We start from the raw sequence: 23,862 nt of genomic DNA on the forward strand, positions 1-23,862 counted from the left end.
AACTCAAGAAGCTGTTTGAAAGTTACCTAGTGCTGTGGGTCTCAAACTGTGGCATGAGTCAGAATCACATGCAGGGGTAGTTAAAACATAGATTCCTGGGGCTCCCCCAGACTTTCTGATTTGGTAAGCCTAGGATGGGGCTAGAGAATCTGCACGTCTAATAAGATACCTCCTGGGTGGTGCCGATGCTGTTGGTCGATGGGTAGTGCCACTCTAGGCTATTTGTAAAATGTGAAAATGCAGATAACCCCAACTGCCACAGATGAAGTCCTACCTTGCTTTGACGATGGTTTCATTTTGGAGGTGGAGGAAGTGAGCTATGTGGGAAAGTCCTGGTGTGTGCTCATTCCTGACCAACCAGGAAGTCGTTGTTGGGAACGTGGATAAAGGAGAATCTCGAAGAGGAAGTGCCCATGGGACCCCAAAGTTGCAAGTGCTGGGGGACTTTCCTGGTTTTCAGAGGATCAATAGCAAGGCCTGACCTCGGGATTCCTTGGGGCCCCCTGTTCCCTACACTTCTCCAGTGGAGAGCAGAGAGGTGAGAGAGAGAGAGAGAGAGAGAGAGACATGAAATGAGATCGGGGCCACATCATGAAGATGCTTGAGGGGCCTGGCCTTTATTTTAGCACCAGCAGAGATGGCCAGGAAGCCAGGGCTGGGGTAGAGCTTGGCAGAGGGCTGTCTTGTGTCCCTTGTGTGATTTGGACAAGTTCTGTCACCTTTCTCTTATCTGAGCCTCAGTTTGTTCATGTGCAAAATAGGGTAATACTTGCACCTTCATGTTAGGGTTGTTTTGAAGGTAAGATGAAGTGGTAGATAGTGTTTGGTACCTGTTAGACGACCAAGAGCTGTTAATAAGACCAGTTACTGTTATCTCCTTCTACCCTCCTTTCATCCCAAAGAGCACGCAGGACAGGAAACAGGACCACTGGTTCTCAGTCTCCTCCTGCTGCACAGAGCATCTCCTCTTTCCCATCCTGTCCCATCCCTCCCTAGTGTCCAAGGAGGCAAGGACAGTTGAACTCAGCCTGGGGTCCTCCTGAAGCTCCCTGAACCCCTCCCATATGCGCTCTGTGGAGAGCCAGCCCTTACCCTTCTGTCTCAGTTGCGCATCCACGAAAGGGCCAAGCGCCCCCCATCCCACCCCTCGTGTGTCTGGGTCCTGTCGGCAAAAGTCGCCCAGCGCAGGAGGCACCTGGGCGCGGGCCCTGGAGTAAAGGGCAGGTCGAACCCGCCTAGTCCATATTGCGCTGCACCCACGCCAGGGCTGGCACCGAGAATCCACGTGATTTCACAGCAGCGGCTGCAGTCTCCAAACGTTGGCTCAGCAGCTCTCGGCGGCGCCTGCTTTCAGTTTCGTGCAGAGTGCTGTGAAGCAAGAGGAGTGCCGCCGGTGAGTGCCGAGTGCATTTGGGGCTGCGGGGGCTGCGGGGCCAGAAAGGGGGCGCGCTGGAAGATGCGGGTGCGAATGCCAAACGGAGTGGGGAGCAGGGAGTGCCCGTGGGCTCTGGAGGAGGAGGTCCCAACGGCTGCGGGGTGGACGGGGTGGACGGACTGATGACCGGGTGGACAGAAGGTGCGCCAGCGGCCGGGGCAGCGCGCAGCTTGCTACCCTGGGTGAGTTTGGAGGATGAGTTGTGAGCCGCAGGGGAAAGCAGCCGGGGTCACCCGGGTTGGGGGTTGCGATCCCGGCTGCGCTCTCCGTCCTTCCCACTCCTCACCCTCGAAAGCTCCGGTCACCTCCCGGAGCTTCAACTTTTAGTTGCTTTTAAAAGAATTACAGAAGTTATGCTGCTTATTATGCATAACGCAGACTTTTTAGTCTAAAGAAAAACCTCTTTATTTTGGACAATTCCAAACGTATACAAAAGTAGGAGTAGAATTAGGTGGAGCCATATGGACTTGCTGGTTTTGATAGAAGGCAGCCCCACTAACCACCACGTTACGCTTCAACAGTCACTAAGCCAGGGCTTTGTCTCTACCACACCCCTCGCGAAAACAAATTGCAAACAGATATCACAGCCTCTCAACCGAAATATTTCAGAATGTACAAAAAGTTAAGGAGTCTGGGGAAAAAAAACATATCCACAATACCATCAGCATACTTTAAACATTTTAACAATAATTGCTTAATGTCCAACTTTACAGACTATTTCTAAGGAACATCTTAACCTCATAATAGGTGAATACATGGGTGTCGTTTGGTTACTTGCTTTCTGCATTTCCATGTCTTTTTCAGCCATTGCTCTCTCCCCCACCACCTGGAGTTTGCTGGGGTGGCCATTTAGGAAGATGGGGGAGAGCCCCCTCACCCCTCTTCAGCACCATTTGCATCCATTTTATAAGTTAGGTTCTTACTTTTCCTCTGAAAAGTTGGGGGTTCTGTAGACTTTAAAAAGCAGTTTGAAAACCTGTGCTTCTCAGTCTCACAAACCTGGGAGTGGCAGGAGATGGGGTATACCCTCCAGAACCTGGAGCCTCATCTCTCCAAATTGCTTTTCCTCTCCTCTAAGAAGCAATAAATCCAGAAAAGCACTAGGCTTGGTCTCCTGCTGGAGAATAGAGGGAGAAGTAAAACTGATGGCTTCAAGATAAATCCAGGTTCCCCATTACAATCTCTTCATCCAGCGTGCTTTCCTGAAACCTTACTGAACTACAGTGCCAGCTGGCCATTGGTTATGCCCACCTACCTTGTCTCCAAGCAGGGCACCAGCTTGACTGGCGCCCAGCATGAAAAACAGACAGACCGAGGCTGTCAGCACCTTGTCTTTGCTGGATGACCATGGACTAACTACAGGCATACCTCGGAGATATTGCAGGTTTCATTCCAGACCACTGCAATACAGCAAGTCACATGCATTTTTTGGTTTCCTGGTGCACAGAAAAGTTATGTTTACGCTATACGATAGCCTATTAAGTGTGTAATAGCATTATGTCTACAAAAAAGTACATGCCTTAATTAAACAATAGTTTATCGCTAAAAAATGCTAACTATCATCTGAGCCCCCAGCGAGTCATAACCATTTTGCTGGTGGAGGGTCTTGCCTCAATGTTGATGAAAACGCAGTATCTGCGGAGCTGTGCAATAAAACAACGCACCATACAATGAAGTATGTCTGTATTTCATCTCCCACAACCTCGGTTTCTCATCTGTAAAATGAGGATGCTGCTGTGTCCTTCAAAGTGTGTTTTATGGGTTGGATGCGATGAGGTAGGAGGAGTGCCCCGTGATGATCAACCTCAAATAACGCACGAGCATGAGGAGCGATGTGGTCTTGATCAAAGCAGACAAGCAAAAGGGAAAGTTCTTTGAAAGTTTCACAATATGCTGAGGCTTGTTCCTCGGCTAGACACAGAGGTGACTGGTTGTATGCAGGGTCAGGTCAGTCTCCCTACACCCCAACACACATACCCTCTTCCCCTTTGAGGAAAATCCAGCAAAACTTCTTAGTGTGTTTTTGCCATTCTGTTATGGATTGAATTGTGTGCCTAAAAAAGATATGTTGAAGTTTTAGCCCCTGGACCCTCAGAATGTGACCTTATTTGGAAATAAGTTCAGAGCAGATGTGATTAGTTAAGAGGAGGTCACGCTGGAGCAGATGGGCCCTTCATTCAGTATGGCTGGTGTCCTTGTAAGAGAGGAGAGGGGCATATGAAAGTAGAGACACACAGGAAGTATACCATGTGACAAGAGGCAGAGATTGGAATGGTGTCTACAAGCCAAGAATACCAAGAGTTGGCGGCAAGCACTAGGAGTGGAAGAGGGAAGAGAAGGTCCTCCCCTAAAGGTTTCAGAAGGACCACGGCCCTGCTGACACCTTGATTTCAGACATCTGGCCTCCAGAATTATAAAAGAATAAATTTCCATCATTTTAATCCACCCAGTTTGTGGTTCTTTCTTACAGCTGTAACAAAGCTAGGACACTAATTTGCCATCCCAGAATCTCTCCTCTGCCTTCTCCACAGAGTTGTCCTAAGGATTAAGTGCAGATACTTTGTAAAAACTTTTTGCAGGCATACCCAGGATGTAAACTATTGGGTGTTTTTGTTTTTTGTTTTTGTTGTTTTGTTTTTTGTTTTCAAGTTTTATTGGGGAATACTGGGGAACAGTGTGTTTTTCCAGGACCCATGAGCTCCATGTCAAGTCATTGTTTTCAATCTAGTTGTGGAGGGCGCAGCTCACTGGCCCATGTGGGAATCCAACTGGCGACCTTGGTGTTACGAGCACTGCGCTCTAACCACACTAAGCAAACTGGCTGCCCAACTGTTGGTTTTCTTTACGGGATTTAGTTTTTGAGTGTTGGCTGATATCCCAAAGTTTACCTTGGCTGAAACTCAGTCTGCAAGGAAAGCACCCAGATGATTGGAGAAACAAACAAAAAAACCCATCAACTCTGAAGAATTGATCAGTCTGGCTGTTGGTGCCTCTTTGGTCCCTCAGGCCACCATCCACTGCATTTCAAAACAGGTGTAAGAGGTGAGGCAGGCAAGCATTGGGTTATATGTGGGACTTGTTAACCCATAAAAAGTGTGATTATGTAACCCACATGTTGTCTGGGGTTTCCTGGAGTTTTTGAGAGCTGGGTAAAGTTGACTCAAACTACCCCCCTTCTCACTAATGGTAGTATGCTATATGTAATGGGTTTTTAATCTTTTTTAAAAATTTAATTTGGAAATCTTTGTACTTCAAAACAAAAACAAAAACAAATCTGCCCTTTTTTCTTTTTAACGGCTACATAATATTTCACTGTGTGATTGTTCCATGGTTGATTTAATTATTGTTGGGTGTTTAGGTTGTTTCCTGTCTCTCGCTGTTCCAAATAGTGCTGTAATGAATTTCCTTGTTCAAGCATCATTTTTGCATATGTGAGAATGAGGCTTTAAGAAAAACATCCAGGAGTAGATTTGTGAGGTCAGGGGAAATATGTGATTTGAACTTTGAGATATATAGCAAAGTAGCCTCAAGTGTTGTACTAATTTTCACTCCCACACCCTCTCCAACAAACTTCTTGTGTTATCAAACTTTTCCATATTGCAGACTGGGAGATGAACGATGGTATATTTTTTCCCATTTCTCTTCTCATGAATGACGTTGGGCATCTTTTCAAATACTTAACGGTCACTTGTAGTTCCTTTTCTGTAACTGTTCATATCCCTTGCACACTTTTCCATTGGGTTGTTGGTCTTTTTCCTATTGAGCTGTAAAAGCATTTTACATATTAAGGAAATTAGCTCTGTCTGTAATATGAGTATACTATCATTTTAAGCGGCTGCATTGTTGTCCGTAGAATGGCTGAACCATATCCATCGTGGTTAAACATTTGGATTGGGTCTCACTTTTTCCTGCTATGCATGGTCTGTTTCCTGTTTTATATAAAAAACAAGATGTGACATTTTATTTCTTCTCATAGCTCTCACCGGAATTCCTCTCAGGGAAGGAAGCATTTTGGGGAAAACACCTCGATAGGATTGAGGTGTGTGGGGTCTGTGTGCAAAGTGGTTCGCAGGGACCAGGACGTGGGGGCAGACAGGTCAGACTGTGCATGGAGCATGTACAAGGGGTGGGGGTGCTATATTGCTCCCGAAAGAAAGGCAGGAGGAGAGAGGAGAAAAGGGAGGAGGGGGAGAAGAGGAGGAAGGCGCGGTCACACCGGGAGAAGACCCCCAGAAACTCCCTGGGGGTAGGGTGGCCAAAGGGCATTTTCCATCCGTGGTGCCCCCACTCCATGAGTGGGAACTGACGATGCAGACCGACTCGGGCTCCGCCCTGCAATCATTGACCTTCTCAGCACATATCCGCTGAGTTTCTACAACATGCCAGGTCCGGTGCTAAGTCCTGGACTGTAGCCGGAAACACGACCACGTCCCCGCCCCACAGAGCTAATGTGCCAGTCGGAACAGACAATAAACAAGTGCGTAAAGGTGTGTAGTAGGTGTCAGGTGGTGGTGACTGCAGTGAAAAAAGATGAAGGGGGCGCGGGGGGAAGGGCTGTGTTTGGAATACAGGGTCAGGCGTGGCCTTCTCATAAGGGGAGTGAGGCAGGGAGCCACGGACATGGTGATGTCTGGAGGAAGAGGGAACCAGGCAGAGGGTTCCCTCTGGGGCACGAAAAGAGGACGGGAGAGAGGAGAGGGGAGGAGGAGTTGTTTAGAGGCAGCTGTGCTCACAGTGCTTCCTGGGAGTGAATTGTTCACATGTAATTGAACAAAGGGCTGGACGTGAAGCCGGAGGAGACTGTGCCATTATAACCTCCCACCCCCTCCCCTGTGGGGAGATGGCTTCCCAGGCCACAGTGTTTCAGGTGGCTTGGCATCTGAGCCAGTTCTTCAGGAAAGGCTGCTCCTGGCTGACATCCAACATTGTGGTGAGCATTGTACTAACCAGAGCTTTGCTCACATTCTGGGTTGTTTCCTTAGTCTAGCTTCTCAAAGTGGACTTCTAAAGGGATATGTGGACGGTATTCTTTTATTGTGTTAAAATACACATCACATAAAATTTACCATCCTACCAATTTTTAAGTATAGAGTTCAGTGGTGTATAAGTACATTTAAACACATTGTTGTGACGCCATCGCCACCAGCCATCCTCATAACACGTTTCATCTTGTAAAACCGAAATTCGATGCCCATTACCCAATAACTTTCCATTCTTCCCACTCGCCAGCCCCTGGCAACCACCACTCTACTTTCTGTCTCTCTGAGTTTGAATACTCTAAGTACCTCATATAGTAAGTGGAATCATACAGGATTTGTCTTTTTGTGTCTGGTTTATTTCACTTAGCATAATGTCCTCAAGGTTCATCCGTGTGGTAGCACGTGTCATGTGTCAGAATTTCCTTTCTCTTTAAGGCCGAGTAATATTACATTGTATGACTACATCACATTTTGCTTACCCATTTATTCATCTGTGGATACTTGCATTGCTTCCGTGTTTTACCTATTGTGAATAATGCTGCTATGAACATGCTTGTACAATTCCCTCTTCAAGAGCCTATTTTCAGTTCTTTGGGGTACATACCCAGAAGTGGAATTGCTGAATCACATAGTAATTCTATTTTTAATTTTTTGCGCAAACTCCGTACTGTTTTCCATAGTGGCCATACAATTTTACATTCCCACCAACGGTGCACAAGTGCTCCGATTTCTCCACTTCATCGCAGCACTTATTTTCTGTTTTAGGTTGTTTGTTTGTTTGTTTGTTTGTTTTATAGTAGCCATAAATGGGTGTGAGGTGGTATCTCATTGTAGTTTTGATTAGCATTTCCCTGTCAGTGATGTGAGCATCTTTTCATGTGCTTATTGGCCATTCATATACCTTTGGAGAAATGTCTGTTCAAGTCCTTTGTCCCTTTTTAAATCAGCCTGTTTGTTTTTCTGTTGTTGGCGTTTTAGGAGCTCTCTCTATATTCTGGATGTTAATTCCTTATCAGATATATGTTTTCCAAATATTTTCTCCCATTTTGTGGGTTGCCTTTTCACTCTGTGAATAGTGTCTTTTGATGTACAAACTTTTTAATTCTCATGAAGTCCAATTTGTCTATTTTTATTGTTGTCTGTGCCTTTTGGTGTCATCTCTAAGAAATCATTGCCAAATCCAATGTCACGAGCTTTCATCCTATGTTTGCTTCTAAGAGTTTATTGTTTGGGTCTTAAATTTAGGGTCTTGATCCATTTTGAGTTTGTTTTTGTGTATGGTTTTAGGTAAGGGTTCAGTTTCATTCTTTTGCATGTGGATATCAGTTTTCTCAGCACCATTTGTTGAAAAGACTGTCCTTTCCCCATTGAATGGACTTGGCACTCTTGTCAAAAATCATTTGACTGTATATGTTAGAGTTTATTTCTGGGCTCTCTATTCTACTCCATTCTTTTATATGTCTGTCTTTATGCCAATACCACTGTTCAGGTTACTATAGTTTTGTAGTAAGTTTTGAAATCAGAAAGTACGAGTTCTCCAGTTTTGTTCTTTTTCAAGAGTGTTTATTTACTTAGGGTCCCTTAAAATTCCATATGAACTTTAGGGTGCATTTTTCTATTTCTCAAAAGAGTGTCATTGGGATTGCCCTGAATCTGTAGGTTGCTTTGGGTTATATTGTCATTTTGACAGTATTACGTCTTCTAATCCATGAACGTGGGATGTGTTTCCATTTATTTATGTCCTCTTTATTTACATCTTTTTAAATTTCTTCCATCAGTGTTTTCATTGTACAAGTCTTTCACCTTCTTGGTTAAATTCCAAAGTATTTTTTTCTTTTTGACGCTGTTGTAAATTGAGTTGTTTTTGTAATTTTCTTTGCAGATTGTTCATTTTTTGTGTATAGAAATGCAACTGATTTTTGCATGTTCACTTTGTGTCCTGCTACTTTGGTGAATTCATTTATTAGTTCTAGCAACATTTTTGTGGAGTCTGTAGAGTTTTCTACAATATAAGATTATATCATCTGCAAACAGAGACAATTTTACTTCTCCCTTTCCAATTTGGATGCATTTTATTTCTTTTCCTTGCTTAACTGCTCTGGCTAGAACTTCCAGTACTCTGTTGAATAGAAGTGGTGAAAGTAGGCATCCTTGCCTTGTTCCTGATTTTAGAGGAAAAGCTTTCAATCTTTCACCACTACTGAGTATGTTTGCTGTAGGTTTTTCATGTCTTTTCTTATGTGAAGGTAGTTTCCTTCTAGTTCTAGTTTGGTTTTTTTGGTTTGTTTGTTTATCATGAAAGGGTGTTGAATTTTGCCAAATGATTTTGCTGCATCAATTGAGATGATCATGTGTTTTTTTTCCCTTAATTTTCCTCATGTGATGTATTACATTGATCAATGTTCATATGTTGAACTATTCTTGCATTGCAGGAATAAATCCCTTGATCATGGTATGTAAGATTTTTAATAGGCTTCTGATTTCATTTTGCCAGTATTTTGTTGAGGATTTTTTCATCAATGATCATAAAGGATATTTGTCTGTAGTTTTCTTGTAGTGTCTTTGGCTAGCTTTGGTATCTAGGAGGTGATGTTGGCCTCCTAGAATGATTTAGGAAGTGTTTCTCCTCTTCAATTTTGGAAAAATTTGAGAAGGATTGATATGAGTTCCTTTTTAAATGTTTTGGTAGAATTTACTAGCGAAGCCATCAGGTGTACGGATTTTCTTTGTTGAGAGATTTTTTTAATTGCTGATTCATCCTCTTACTAGTTATAGGTATATTCAAGTTTTCCACTTCTTCGTGACCTAGCGTTCGTAGGTTTTGTGTTTCTAGGATAGTTTCTATTTCATCTAGGTTATCCAATTTGTTGTCCTACAATTGTTCATAGTACACTTTTATAGTCCTTTTTATTTCTCTGGAATTGATAGTAATGTTCCCACTTTCATTTCTGATTTTAGTAATTTGAGTCTTCTCCCTTTTCTCAGTTCATCTACCTAAAGGCTTGTCGATTTTGTTAATGTTTTTGAAGAACCAACTTTTGGTTCATTGATTTTCTCTATTGTTTTTCTAGCCTCCATTTCATTTATCTCTACTCTAATCTTTATTTTGTTCCTTCTGCTAGCTTTGGGTTGTTTGTTCTTCTTTTCTAGTTCCTTAAGTTGTAAAGTTAGGTTGTTGATTTGAGATCATTCTTATTTGTTTTTTTTTAAATTATATATTAAGATATTATCATTCAGAAATATTTTCATCATCATTCAAAAATATCATTCAGTGATATTTAAAAAAAAACTTTTATTTTTATTTTAAGTGTGTTTTTCCAAGACCCATTAGCTCCAAGTCAAGTAGTTGTTTGAATCTAGTTGTGGAGGGCACAGCTCACAGTGGCCCATGTAGGGATCGAACCAGCAACCTGTTGTTAAGAGCACCACGCTCTAACCAACTGAGCTAACTGGCCTCCCTTCATTCTTGTTTTTAATGTAAGCATTTATAGCTGTAAATATTCCCTTTAGCAATGCTTTCACTGTGTCCCATAAGTTTTGGTATGTTGTGTTTTTTTCCATTCACCTATTTCACTCATCTATATTAGTATGTTGTGTTTTTTTTCACTCATCTATTTCACTTAAGTATTTTCTATTTTTCCTTGTTATTTCATCTTTGACCTATTGGTTGTTTAAAATTGTGTTCTTTAATTTCTACAATTTTGTGAGTTTTCTGGTTTTCTCTGCAGCATTGATTTCTAACTTATCCCATTGTGGTCAGAGAAGATACTTTGTATGATATCTATCTTTTAAAATCAATTGAGACTTAATTTGTGGCCTAACATATGGTCTATCTTGGAAAATGTCACATGTGCCCTTGAAAAGAACGTGCATGCTGTTCTTATTGGATAGAGTGTTCTGTAAATGTCTGTTAGATCTAATTGGTTTGTTGTATTAAGTCCTCTACCACCTCAGTTATTTTCTCTGGTTGTTATATCCATTACTGTGAGTATCAAAGTCTCTAACTTTTATTATAAAAGTACTATCTATTTCTCCCTTCAGTTATGTCAGTTTTTGCTTCATATATTTAGCTGGGCTCCTGACCCCAAAGACTCTTTCATCAGCTCCCCAGATCCCCGTGATATAGGCTTGCTTGATAAACAAGTTAACCATGTCTCAGAGAGGGCAGGGACTTACCTGGTGTCACCCAGCAAGTTTGGGGCAGTGGAACTCAGAACTGAAGCTCCAGCCTACCAATCCCCCTCCCTCACTCCCCCCAAGCCTTTCTTTTGCCCATGTTTTATGTATTTGGTCACTGTTGGCTAGCACGGGAGGAAGTGATTCATATACCCACTCCGGAAGCAAAATTCCTCTTCTAACTTTAAAGGGCTTGGCTTTCTGGTCCTTGATATTCTGTCTTCTTTCACTGAGAAAAAAAAAGTATTTATTTTGAACCACACAGGTAATACATGACTAAATTCTCCTTGCAGAAAGCGAAACACCTTATGCATGAGGCTGGAATCTCTGTTACTACTGCTCCCCACCCCAAGTCTATCCTTTCCAAGTATTAGGTAACCAGTTTGATGTGTTGCCTCCAGAACTGTATCTAAGCCTTCAGATATTAAAAATAATACTTATATCGGGCTCACTAACAGCCAGGCCCTGTTTTAAGTGATCTACATGTAGTAACTCATTTAAGCCCACAACAACCCTGTGAGGTAGGTGCTGTTATTATCCTCATTTTACAGATGAGAATATTGAGGCCCAGAGAGGCTACATTAGTTGCCTGACACCACACAGCCTGCCAGTGGTGGAAAGGTTAGTCCTAAATCTAGACAGCCTGGCTCCAAAATTCTAAGTTAGTTTAACCTCTAAGTTATAAAAACCTGTTACTGTAGACCTGTGAGAAGAAATATAGTATTGTCTGTTTTTTGTTTGTGTATTTTTAAGACAAATGATATCATATTGTGCGTCTCATTATACACTGTGTCTTGTTTATGCAATAATACCGTATATCTTAAGAATTCAACTGTGTCAACACAGAATCAAATGGGCTTCATGCCCATAATCCAGTGGTCACACCAAATCTTATTGGTATGTGGAGTGTTCAGACATTGCTGCACACTTCCCTTATCTCACATGCCATTGGCTTTCTGCTGAGCAGTTTGGCTCTGGAGTCAAAGGAGGGGGTGTACTTTAGGTTTTAGAAGTCACTGCTAATTTGCTATTCAAAGTGGGCAGACCAGTTTCCAGGCTGTGGATCTGAACTTTAGGATCCAACTTCTCTCCTTTACATCTGGAGCCTTCTTCTACCTGCCCCTCTCTCAGCCCCCCAAACTTCAAAACCAGCACAAGATTCGTCTGGGATCCTCGTTACCTGCATGGGAGACAGAGGGGATTTCCAAACCTTAGCTTCCTTTTTGGTTTTGTTTGGGTATGCTGAGCCAGGACTTGTGTGAGAGGAGTTGGCAGAGCCACAGAGATGGGGCACGAGGGGTCAAGGAACAGGCCAGAGGCAGAGATGGACTCCCAACTTAGTGAGGGGGTGCAGGGTGAGTGTTAGCCATCCGGAAACAACCTCAGGGGCTCATCTAAATAAAGCCACTTCCGGGGCTTTCCCTTCCCAGCCTCACAGAGGGCAGGAAGCACTTGGCTCTGGTTTGCTGGTGAGGCAGGGCGCAGGAAGCACTTGGCTCTGGTTTGCTGGTGAGGCAAGGGAGCACAGAACCACTCTCGCTACTGGGGATGGAGAGCTGGGTGTCACGGGGGCCTAGAACAATAGCTCCCAAGCTTGTTAACACGTCAGAATCATGTGGGGAACTTCTAAAAGTACTGATGTCTGCCTTCTACCCCCAGAGACTGTGTTGTGATTGGTCTGGGGTGTGGCCTGTTAGTGATTAGATTAGAATCACTCCCAGATGATTCTAATGTACAAACAAGTTTGAGAACCACCAGCCTGGCAAATCCAGGGGGAGGCCTCTGGAGGCCCAGGACCGAGTGGGGCAGGATCCTTACCATGGAAGCCTCACCAGTCACTTCCTGTAGGTGCTGGGCCCAAACCGCCAAGGCTGAGCCAGAGAGGCCACTACCTGGCCACCTGCTGCCCTAGCCAGGCCAGGGCTGGCTCTAGGGCACCCTGGACCCAGAGGAGGGTGCATATGGAGACTCCAGGGGGTCCTTTGGTGGAAAGTCCAAACCTTTCCAGCAGAAAAGTGGCTGTCATGAAGGAGGCGATTTAGAGTCTAGCGATGAGGGCTCTTACCCAGATTCCCGGGTTTCAGTGACAAGAAAAGAGAGGCCTTGTCGAATTTGGAACAGGGACCATGCAAGCCCAGGTCTGAGCCCAGAGTATAGACATGGACTGCTTGGCTCTCTCTGGAGCCCCTTCCGCCCCGAGAGAGCTTCAAGGCAAGGAGACATTTGTTCAACTCCCAGCTCTGTGACTCTCTAGCTAGTGACCTGGGCAGGTCCTCTTCCTGCTGGGAGCCTCGGTAAAGCACTAAGACCATGCACTTTAAGTCCTACTGGACACTGTCATTGTGAGGGTTTTGAAAGGAACAGTCGGCCCTTCCAGCATCATTCCTCGTGGAAATGTGCTATGTCAAGGAGCCCTCTTGCCTACTCTGCCAGGTGAGGGAGGAAATGGCTGCTAACATCTCCCTAAAGGTGCACTCCATGGGCCCCTGTGAAAGGAGGGTGATTTCTGGGGTGGGGATGCATGGGCCTCCCAGAAAGAGCCCGCTGGGTCAGTCTGGCTCTGCCTTTGCTTCTTATTTGCTGAGAGTGCCAGAAAGGCCTTTTCCTCTCGGGGCCTCTGTTTCCCCATCCGTAAAGTGGTCCTGGCATGGACCCCACAGTCAGGACTATTCCAGCTCTGTCCCTGTGGGCATCTAGACTCAGGCGTCCTCCAAAGCCTCAGACTATAATTTGCAACCCCAAGGGAAGGCGGAGGCCCTGAGTTCTCCGTCATCAGCCCTCGCAGGGCTTGGTGTGGAGGATTCTGAGAGGGCTTGAGGGATTCTGTGGGTGCCGGTCCACCCCAGGGTCCTGACCTGTCCTCTCAGTCCTGAGAAACCACCTTCAATGGTGCATTCCTTTTTCTTTTTCAAAGATATTATGTTTCTGTCCAAATGTATGTAGTGATTCACGACCTGGGGTGATTTTCTTATCGCTCCTGCTAACCAACCACATCCTTTCTAAGCCCGAAGTCAGCACTTTCAGCCTTCGTGTTCTGTCCCTTTCTTCCTACTGCCTGTCTTCAGCCCTCTCCGCCTTCACTTCTTTCACCCTGGCCCAGGAGCCAGGGACAGAAGTCAGGATTTGCCATGGGGATAGGGCTTCCAGCCTCCCACAGGCCTTTCTCTGCCACCTGAACCTCCCAGAAAGCCCGGGAACAGGTAGGGAAGGTGATGTCTCCCTTGCAGATAGAGATGAAGGAACAGGTCCCAACAAGCCAGGGGACCTGTCAGCTCCTGTCTCCTTAACACACAGCTTCACGGAAGCTCCCCCTTAATCCAAGCCTGGAAATCAGGAAGAGGGAAAACCGAAAGGAACAATAACCAGAATTCTGTGACTCAAGTCATATCCTCTCCTCCATCCCTCCCTTCCTTCTTTGTACCCAGCACTAGGGGCTGGGCTACCTCGGAAACAGTAACACCACTGGTAATAATAGCTACTCGTAACAGCTATTGAGCTTTTCTCATGCACCAGATGCCATCAGGGATTTTGCCTCCTCATCTCCCAACAACCTAGCCAGCTAGAGATTATTATTACCCCTGTAGCACACTGATTGGTGCTCTCTCACCTCTGCTGGATCCCCCTAACAGGCCAGTGAACCTACCTCCATCCACTGTGGGTGTGGGCCCTAAGCCGCTCCCTTCCTCAAGGGAGAAGGATTTTTGAGGCTGACAGGAATTGCCTCTGGCAGAGATGACTGGGCCATAACCCCGCCCTCCGCCCACTGCTGGACATGGCTCAGAGCCAGTGACTAACAGATGTCGGGGCAGATGTTGGGGTATAACAGCCCAGTGCCTTACCTCTTGGCAGGACAAACTGTGGTGTCACACTCCAGAGTTCCCCATGGGTCAGGCTGAAGCTAGACTCTTCCTGAAACTACATCTTTGCTTAGCTTCTTCCTCTACCCTGTCCTGTGTCCCTTACCCCTCAATAAATAACGTTTACAGACAACCCTGTCTCGGGCTCTGCTTCTAAAGTCTGAGCTAGAGCACCCCCATTTTATAGTTGAGGACATTGAGAAACCAAGAGACAAAGTAACCTGACCAAAGTCCCACAGTTGGTAAGTAAGAGAGACTCAAACCCAGGGCCCTCGTGCCAAGGTATTTGTGGTGTTCCCAGAATGCTGAGGGAAGCTGGCCCACCAAGAGGAAATGACAGTGCAGAGTGGCCAGACCTGCAATGGCAGAAAAAGGACTGAAGCCCAGTGGTGGGGCCGTGACTTGGTTGGGAAGGCAGCCGGGAAGACTGATTTCCCTGAGAAGGGAACAAGAGCTGGGTCTGGAAGGAGAAGGAGGAGTTTGCAAGGTGGGAAAAAAGGGGAAGGGTGTTTGAGGTAGAGGAAGAGAAAGTCATCAGGGCATTGTGAAAGAGGATGGGAGGCGGGGCTCTGAGCCTCGTCACAGGTGTGTGAGGGCCCGGTGGGGGCCAGAAACCAGATGGTGAGGGACCATTTGTTTATTCATCTTCTGAACTTTTCCTGGACACCTGAGGTAGAAGTCATATTAACATGGCACAACTATACTTTGGAGGTCGTGGGAAGCTGAGGGGAAATATAGATGGAAATGAGCCCAGACCAGAACTGAGTCTTAGAAGTAACTCTGGCCATACATGTATGCATGCATGGACATACATGCGCTTGCATGCATGTATGTTAGCATGGGTACACGTGTGCATGTGTGTGGACTGGAGGTAGGGTCTCTCCAGACAAAGGGAACAACCAGGGCAAAGGCCCTAGGGCTGCAGTGAGGCAACAGGATCTGAGTTCTCCACTTCCCCCTGTAACCTCTACGCCAATGGCACTTCCAGGGTGGCAGGAAAGAGTCCCCAGGAGCACAGTGATGAAGGCAATGGAATTGAATTGAATTCCATTGAAACCTGGGTGGAGTGAACCTCCATGCAGACACCTCAATGAGACCAGCACCCCAACAAGGCATCCAGGCACAGCCCTGCCCTTTTCCCTCTTGCACTCTGGACCTGGAGTAGCAAGAGCACTGGGCTCTAAATCCATGTGCCTGGGTTCCCTCTGGGCACTGCTGTGTGACCCTGGGCATTTCACTGCCTTTCTCTGAGCCCATACTTGAACACCCTGTTTCAGGGATGCACTGGTCATTTTCTTAGGTGGCACTTTGGACTGAAGGCCAGAGGCCTGTGCTAAAATGCAAATATGACGGCTTGAGAATTTATTAGGTTTTATTTTCTTGGCTCTGTTAGCGGCGGCTCTGGGCTCTTGTTTTCTGTAGAATCATAATGAAACCATGCATTTGAATAACATGAATCTCAAGAGCCATATGTAAATCAAAAAGTGCTAGCTATGCATGAAGAAATTGATAGAAGCACAGTGACTGAGAATGTCTCTCTCATTCTTTGTTGGATACACCAAATAAATATGAACAAGAGATATAGGGGTTTGGGGGTTTTTGTTGTTGTTTTGTTTTTCAGTAATCAAAGTGTTTTTTATTATTACTTTCAGGTGTACAAAACAACATAGTACTTAGACGTTTATATACCTCACAAAGTGATAACCCAATAAGTCTGTCACCCATCTGACACTGTACATAGTTATTACAATATTTTTGACTTTATTCCCTATGTTGTACTTTATATCCCTGTGACTATTTTTTTAATTATAGTTGACGTTCAATATTATTTTATATTAGTTTCAGGTGTTCAGTGTAGTGATTAGACATTTATATAATTTATTAAGTGATCCCCCCAATAAGTCTAGTACCCATCTGACACTAAACATAGTTTTTACAATATTGACTATATTCCCCATACTTTAATGTACTTTGTTACATTAGTTACATTTAATATATCCCCATGCCTCTTTTGTAAGCACCCCAACAAGGCCTCCAGGCACACCCCTGCCCTTTTCCCTCTTGCACTCTGGACCTGGAGTAGCAAGAGCACTGGGCTCTAAATCCACGTGCCTGGGTTCCCTCTGGGCACTGCTGTGTGACCCTGGGCATTTCACTGCCTTTCTCTGAGCCCATACTTGAACACCCTGTTTCAGGGATGCATTGGTGATTTTCTTAGGTGGCAAAGTACAAATCCTACCAATTTGTACTTCTTAATCCCTTCACTTTTCTCACCCAGTTCTTTATTTCTCCTTTAATTTTAAATGATAGCTTTGCTGGATAGACTAGTCTTGGTTGTAGGCCCTAGTTTTTCCATCACTTTGAATATTTCCTGCCACTCCCTTATGGCCTGCAAAGTTTCTGTTGAGAAATCAGCTGATAGTCTTATGGGAGCTCCCTCGTGAGTAACTAGTTGTTTTTCTCTCGTTGCTTTTAGGATTCTCTCTTTGTCTTTAACCTTTGCCATTTTAATTATAATGTGTCTTGGTGTGAGTCTGTTTGGGTTCATCTTGTTTGGGACTCTCTGGTTTTGTTTTTTTTTTAAAGATTTTATTGGGGAAGGGGAACAGGACTTTATTGGGGAACAGTGTGTACTTCCAGGACTTTTACAAGTCAAGTTGTTGTCCTTTCAATCTTAGTTGTGGAGGGCACAGCTCAGCTCCAGTTCCAGTTGCTGTTGTTAGTTGCAGGGGGTGCAGCCCATCCTTTGCAGGAGTTGAACCGGCAACCTTGTTGTTGAGAGGGCGCACTCCAACCAACTGAGCCATCCAGGAGCTCAGCGGCAGCTCAGCAGCAGCTCAGCTCAAGGTGCCATGTTCAATCTTAGTTGCAGGGGGTGTAGGAGTCAAGGAGTCAAACCAGCAACCTTGTGGTTGAGAGCCCACGCTCCAACCTACTGAGCCATCTGGCCACCCGGGAGCTGAGCGGCAGCTCATTGACTTCATTCTAGTTGCGGAGGGCGCAGCTTGCTGGCCCATGTGGGAATCGAACCGGCAGCCCCGTTGCCCAGAGCGCACGTTCTAACCAACTGAGCCACCTGTCCACCCCTCCGTAAACATTCTTAAAACCAGAGTTTTAAACTCTGTCTCTGGTAAGTTGGTTACCTCCATTTCACTTAGTTTATTTTTTCCTGTAGTTTTCTCCTGTTCTTTTATTTGGGACATGTTTCTTTGTTTCCTCATTCTGGCTGCCTCTCTATGTTTGCTTCTATGTATTAAGTAGATCTCCTATGTCTCTCAGTCTTTGCTGGATGGCCTTATGTAATATGTGTCCTGTGTGGTCCAATGGTGCCGTCTTCCTGATCACCTGTGTATGTGCTCCAGGAGTGTCCCTTGAGTGTTTTGTGTGTATTCTCGGGTTATAGTTGAACCCTGATTGCTTTTGGCATGTCAGTGGGTTGGATTGACTGTCAGGCTGACTGACGATGAAGATTGGCTATGCCCACACTGTATGAGCTGCTGTGTGGGGGCTGACTCCTCAGAGGAGGAGTCGCCCCAGTGGGCTCTCGAGCCTGTTAAGACCATCTCTTGGGTGTGCCACTTGTAGGGCTCGTGGGGTAGGGCTCTGGTATGTTCTGAAGCCGACCTCTGGGTGTGTTGCTTCTGGTGCCTCTTAGGAAGGGTTGCTGAGCAGTCCAATTTCAGCCTTGCCTGTGACTAGCCCGGGACTACCTGGTAGGAGCTACAAAGCTATATGTGGTTGGTTGCTTCCTGTGCTGGACCTGGAGGCATGTGGGGATAGCCATGCTGTGAACCGGAGCCAGCTGCCAGAAGTATTGAGCCTGGCGCAGCTTAGCAAAAGACCTAAGGCCTCCCTAGGCTTCTTGCCACCTGATGGCTGTCCATGAGACTCAGCTGCTGAAAGAGCTTTCCTAGCCAGATGGTTGACCCAGTGTTGAGAGTGCCCTAGGTGATGTAGCACCAGCTGGGAGGGGTGGGGTCCCAGGGAGTCAGGGCGCATGGCTAATGCAGATTCAGTTCTTGCACCAGTGCTCAGCTTGTGCCCACTTCACAAAATGCCCTGAGAACACCACAGTCAGTCACCACTTGCCTCACTCCGGCAGATTCCTGAGAGCCACTAAAGAGAGGCTGCAGCGCCAGCTGGGGCTGACTGCCCACCACCAGAGGTTCCCTAGGCCACGTGGGTCAGTCGTTGCTGTAAAAGGCTTCTGCAGCTTGCGGGGCAGGGCCAGCCACCCAGGAGCTGAGAGTGCTGCAGCGAAGCAGCACTAGCTGGGCGGGGCAGAGACCCAGGGCATCACCAAGGTCGTGCACATGTGCGGATTTTACCAGACCAATGCTGTGTCAGATGTGGTCCTTCGGAGAGGGTTCAAAACAGGAACAATGGTGCCTTCCTGCAGGCTACACATGAGGCAGCTCCACACAGCAGCTGTGCCACAGCTGTCCTTGTAGCCCCACAACTCAGTCTTTCCTCGTATGAGGTCAGACAATTAAGTTTGCGAACTTATCCTAAAAAAGGTGCTACCTACCTCATTGCTGAATATCACTAGGGTCACCTTCAAAGTACCCCCTTGGGAAGCTATGCACTGACACCAGCACGTAGTCCACCCTTCAAAGCAATTTGGAACTCTTTTTCTGGAACGGCCATCAGAGCTGTCCTTGTATTACCCTTGATGTCCTGAATGTCATCAAAATGTCTTCCTTTCAATATTTTCTTTATCTTCAGGTAAAGAAAGAAGTCATTGGGGGCCAGATCAGGTGAGTAGGGAGTGTTATTTGTTTACTGGCTAAAAACTCCCTCACAGACAGTGCTGTGTGAGCTAGTGCATTGTCATGATGAATTGTTGGCGAAAAGTTCAGGTCATCTAACTTTTTCACGCAGCCTTTTCAGCACTTCCAAATAGTAAACTTGGTTAACTGTTTGTCCAGTTGGTACAAGTGCATTATGAATAAGCTCTCTGATGTAAAAAAAGCTGAGCAATATTGTTGCAACTAGTTCGCAAATTTAATTGTCAGACCACATATATGTGCCATAGCTTTTAAAATTTGAATTTACTTGCTAGTATACTTTGGAGTTTTTTCACTTAGCATAATGTTTTTGTGGTTAATCTATGTTGCCATATGTATTGGTAGTTGCTTCTTTTTATTGCTGAATCATATTCCATTGTGTAGATCTTCCATATTTTGTTTATCCATTCATGAGTTTTTGGATATTTGGGTTGTTTTTGCTTTCTGGCTCTTATGAATAATGAACATTTGCATACACATTTCTGTGTGAATGTATATTTTCATTTCTCTTGGGTACAGGCCTAGGAGTGGAATTGCTGGGTTATATGACTCTATGTTTAACATTTTAAGGAATTGCCAAACTGTTTTTCAGCGAAGCTGTATGTTTTACATTCCCACCAGCAGTGTGTAAAGTTCTTATTTCTCCATGTCTTCATCAGTGCTTGTTGTGTCTTCTTTATCACTGTAGCCATTCAATATGAGTGTGAAATGGTATCTGGTTGTACTTTTAATTTGCTCATACAGAAAATTTTAATTTAATTTCTTAATTAAAAATAATTCTTTAAATTTAAAACACATGTATTCCTATGTGTTTTCATGCTATGTATTTTTCCATATTTTTTCTCTCAATACCGTTGATTAAGTGGTGACATTTAAGTGAGTGTGAAGATAATTTGAACTCTATTCCATTCCTTGGGTTGATGTTTCTATTTATAATCCAATACCATAAACTTTTAATGACAGTCACTTTATAATATGCTTAATGTTTGGAAGCCTCTCTATTGTTGCTTGCACCACCCAACAAATAGTCTTTGGTATAATTGCCTTTGCTTGTTTTTTTCTTTTAGCTAATTCGAACTTAAAATGTTTATTATAAAATATTTAAGGCGCACGACCACTTATCATAGCTGCCCTTTTTGTGTCTAAATGACTGTTATAATTTTATCAAGTTTTCTGAAGCTAAATGCAACATGAGAGTGCCACCCTCCTCACCTAATTACCTCCCAAAGACCCCATCTTCAAATACCATGACACCGGGGATTTAGGCTTCAACATATAAATTGGCAGGAGGGTGGGGATAAGGGGTAGGGGGGAAGGGCTTGCTCATGCCTCTCTTCATTCCTTCTGTTAGAATATGACAATTTGTTTAAAAACATATCATTTAGTACCCCCAGTACCTCCTCAACAAGACCTATTTTTTTCTGATTTCTAACTGCAGTACTTTTCTCTGTTATATTAGAATGTGCCCTACTTAGGTGGATGTAGCTAAAGTTCTGGAACTTTGTAGTTACTCTCCTCATACTTCACAGAGACACAGTCAGTGTGCACACTGATCTTTTGCCTTTCTTTTTCTTCCATGTACATTTTAGCCATCTTTTTTTCTTGTTCATTCCGTCTTGTCGGGCAAGCACTCTAAAGCTGTGTTCCACAGGCACTTGTACCGGAGTATCCTTTTATTGTGCTTTTGGTAAGGCAGGGATTGATGCCTCTGGGTTTTCTTATTAAGAAGAATGTTTACTCTCACTTGGTTAAAACCTACTTCATAATGTATTAAGAAAGAAGTTTGCAAATCCTAACCTTTCTGGAGTTGTATTGGGAAAGGAAGTTGGCATCTGCGGTGAAGATAATACCATTTTTCATCCCAGTAAATAAGCTGTAATAAGTCAGCTGGATTTGAAGAGCACACTGTAACACCACAAGTCACTGTAAAGTGAATATTCAAGTTGTAAGAGGGAGAGCGGCCTCCTCTGGGCCAGGTGTGGTAGGAGGTGACCCCAGGGAGGATTGAACAGTGTGCTGTCCTGGGGACAGAAAGAGGTGGGGTCGGGGAAGAACAGGATCTGTGCGTCAAGGCAAGGGGACCGTGTCTGGGTCAGATGTCCCCAGACGTGTCTCTGGAGGCAGGAGTAAGGGCTGGTGGCTTCTTTGCAGCATTCCTGGATCGTGGAATAGAGGGGAGAGCACCCTTCTCCTCTCTCCTTAACGGCCTGCCCCATGGAAACAACCTGCAAATCCAGCTCAAGGCACAGGACTTGGCCCAGGTACCCATGAGACCCTCTCCGCAGACACCCTAGAACATCTATGATGAACCAGGAAGCCAAGTAGGTGATCTTTGCCCTTTGCCTCCTCTCTTTCCCTCTCATTCCTCCTTCACTCCACCTCATCCTGCCAAGACTGTTTCCTATCAGATTTACCCCACTAAGCTGCCGCCAACACAACAGACCTACCCTTAGCCAGCATTCAGCATGAGAGTGAAAATCATCGGATATAGAAAATCAGGAAGGGCCTGAGAGAGCATCTAATCTACCCATTTCGTAGGTGGTGTGACCAAGGCCCAGATAGGGAAGAGACTTGCTCAAGGTCATACTATGAGTTTATTGGTTAGACTAGACTAGTTTATGCTGCAGTAACAAACAACCTCCAAAGTCCCAATGTCTTATCACAATAAAAGTTTATTTCCTGCTCCTACTTCTTGTCTATTGTGAATCAGCTGGGATCCCTGTTCCCCATTATCTTCTTTCCTGGACCCAGTGTAAAAAGGCAGCCAAGATCTGGAGTACTGCTGGTACCTGTGGAGAGGAAGAGAGTGCAGGGTGAATCACACATTTGCTTTTAAAACTTCTACACAGACAAGACACAGGTCATTCTTTAGCATATTTCATTGGCCAAAGCAAGTTTCGTGGCCATTTCCAATCTCAAGGGGGCAGGGAAGTGCAGTCCTCCGAAGGGCCTAGAAAGAGGCCAAAGAGAATATATGAGACTCACTGACAGAGCTGGGACAGGAACGCTAGTCTCCCGACTCTGGGGGCTAGTCTCTGCCTCCAAGGCTGCCTCCCGCAGAAGTCTCAATGACCAGTAATGATGCAATGTGCCTTTCCTCCCAGGATGTTTATCCTTAAAGAGCTTGATGTTTTACCCCAAGGGGATAGAGCACCAATGACTTCTTAATGGGCGGCATGGACTTTGGACACTATACCCCAGAAAAGAAGCTGTGCCCCCGGCCATGGCCACATCCTCTTGCCAAGATCACACACAGTTCAGGGACTTAGCCTACGTCTGGCATCATCTAGGCTCCTAAGGAAATTTACTGGCTCAGGAGAAGAAATTTCAGTTTTGAGCCCGGCTCTGCCATGGATTTGCAGTATGACCTCGGGCACATCCTTTACCCTTACTGGGCCTTAGTCTTTCCATCTGTTCAGTGGGGATGGTGATCCCTGCCTACCCTATGGATGTGAGCTTGTTTCATGAATTCTAAAGCTCCGGTTGGGGAGGGATGACCAGAGAGGAGTGGGGACACATACACAGTAGGTTTCTCTTTGGAGACAAGGGAGCAGCTGGGGTCTGAACCCCAGGACACATTGTCCTTGCCCCAGCCTCTGGGAGTTAGTAAGGTTGGCTGCTAGTGGGCCTCCCAGCCTTTTTAAAGTTAAAAGTGGGGGTCTCTGGATGTGTCAGGATTAGATGAGATACATAAAGCATTTATAACAGTGCCTAACACTTAGTAAGTGATTTCTGAGTGTTTGCTACTATTATTAAGAAGATAGTACCAGAAAGTACATTTGGAAATATTATAGCATATTCCACTGTCTGACAACCAATCAGTTAACTAATCTTCAATTGCTGGACATTTATTTTTAACTATTATATTCTTCCAATTTTTAACTATTATATTCTTTCAGGGCACAGCTTTGTAATTAAAATTTTTATGTACGTCTATGATTGTTTCCTAAGGCTAGACTCCTTTAAATGTAATTGCTAAATCGAAGGGACCACATACTTTTTAGGCTTTTGCTATCTCAGTGCCTTATATTGGTACTCCCACCAGCAAGTTGTTTGAGAGTTCCCGTTTAGAGGGGAGAATTTGCTTAGAGAGAGGAGAGAAGGTTTGCATTAGCTAGGATTAGATTTCACTGTGATTACCAGAAAGCCCTAAATAACAGTGGTTTAAACAGAATAGAAGTGTATTTCCTTGTCATTTAATAGAAGTTCAAAGAGCTTCCAGAACAGGCAGAAAGCTTTACCCTCCACCTTCCTCAGCACCGGCTTCCGCCTCATGATCCAATATGGCTACCCAAGGGTCCGCCATCATATTGGCATTCCAGCCAACAGGAAGAAGTAAATAAGAATATACAAGACTTCCACCTACATCCCATTGGCCAAAACTTAATTACATGGCTACATCTAACTGCAAGGGAGGCTGAGAAATAGAGTCTGTTCCAGGTGACCAGAAAACATTCAGGGGTTCTAGTAGTAAGGAAGAAGGGGAGAACAGATTTGGGGGATAACTTGTCTCTGCCATGAGCTTAGCACAGACGAAGAACATCACAAAAGGGTCCATGGAAACAAGAAAGAAGAAAGCATCCTCAGGACACCATCTACAGGGAATGGACTGGACAATTCCAGAGCCA

At 45.0% G+C, this 23,862-nt stretch overlaps 1 protein-coding gene across 1 annotated transcript in view; it reads left to right on the forward strand.

Moving 5' to 3' along the window:
• Positions 1–1,298: 1,298 nt before the first annotated feature.
• The window catches only part of NLRC5 (NLR family CARD domain containing 5), a 74,385-nt gene continuing 51,821 nt past the window's right edge, over positions 1,299–23,862 (forward strand). The window contains exons 1-3 of the mRNA XM_033129495.1: positions 1,299–1,393; positions 5,412–5,474; positions 21,386–21,555. The gene's annotated coding sequence lies outside the window, so the exon portion shown is untranslated. The remainder of the gene's footprint in view (positions 1,394–5,411; positions 5,475–21,385; positions 21,556–23,862) is intronic.

The sequence above is a fragment of the Rhinolophus ferrumequinum genome, chromosome 15 (assembly GCF_004115265.2).
Source record: "Rhinolophus ferrumequinum isolate MPI-CBG mRhiFer1 chromosome 15, mRhiFer1_v1.p, whole genome shotgun sequence".
NCBI classification, from domain to species: domain Eukaryota; kingdom Metazoa; phylum Chordata; class Mammalia; order Chiroptera; family Rhinolophidae; genus Rhinolophus; species Rhinolophus ferrumequinum.